The sequence below is a fragment of the Buceros rhinoceros genome, unplaced genomic scaffold (genome assembly GCF_000710305.1).
Source record: "Buceros rhinoceros silvestris isolate BGI_N320 unplaced genomic scaffold, ASM71030v1 scaffold33853, whole genome shotgun sequence".
NCBI classification, from domain to species: Eukaryota; Metazoa; Chordata; class Aves; order Bucerotiformes; family Bucerotidae; genus Buceros; species Buceros rhinoceros.
In genome coordinates, this window is record NW_010406118.1 from 71,678 (window position 1) to 72,324 (window position 647).

The 647-nt window shown below is 36.2% G+C and overlaps 1 protein-coding gene across 1 annotated transcript in view; it reads right to left on the bottom strand.

Moving 5' to 3' along the window:
* RALGAPA1 (Ral GTPase activating protein, alpha subunit 1 (catalytic)) overlaps positions 1–647 on the bottom strand; it is a gene marked incomplete at its 5' end in the record, with an annotated part of 110,905 nt that overhangs the window by 68,562 nt on the left and 41,696 nt on the right. The window lies entirely within an intron of this gene.

Here is a 647-nt window from a genome sequence, read left to right on the forward strand (position 1 = left end):
CTACACATCAACACACATTAAAATGGAAGAATTAAAAGCTGTTAATTTTAATTAAATGTAACTGGGACCCAAAAATACAATACGTCAAGTTCAGTATTAGAGATACTGAACTTTAGGGACAGAAATGAAAAAGTGAGTCTTCTAAAACAGTAATTTTCTTTAATTATTGGTTGTGAAGGTTCTTTCTTGCAAAGAGAGCAAATTGTTTGAAGAACATGACAGAAAACGTACGTGTTATCAGAACTGAAATTGTGGTAAACAAACTTAATTACATTGTTAAACTGCAAAGGTCTCTATCTGATTTAAATGAAGCTTTTACCATCAATTTAAATCAACACCTCTGTGCAGGAGAGATGGACGCTCTGCTTCATGCACAGACTAGCGCTTCTCTCACCAGCTAATGATACTCTAGCTACTCGTGACTTGTTTTTCAAATGCTCACAAAGATAATGAAAATACACCCTTAAAAGATGTTCAATGAAATATTTTCCTACTTCTCTTCCATTCTGCTCATTAAGTGGAAATGGTTGAAAGTAGATGAAGAGAAAGATCAAGAAAGGGAGGACAGAAAGTGAAGGAGTGTGGGACAGAGAGGGTAGGAGAAGGAATGAGATGGAGAGAAACTGTGGGCAGAGGAGGAAGGGAAA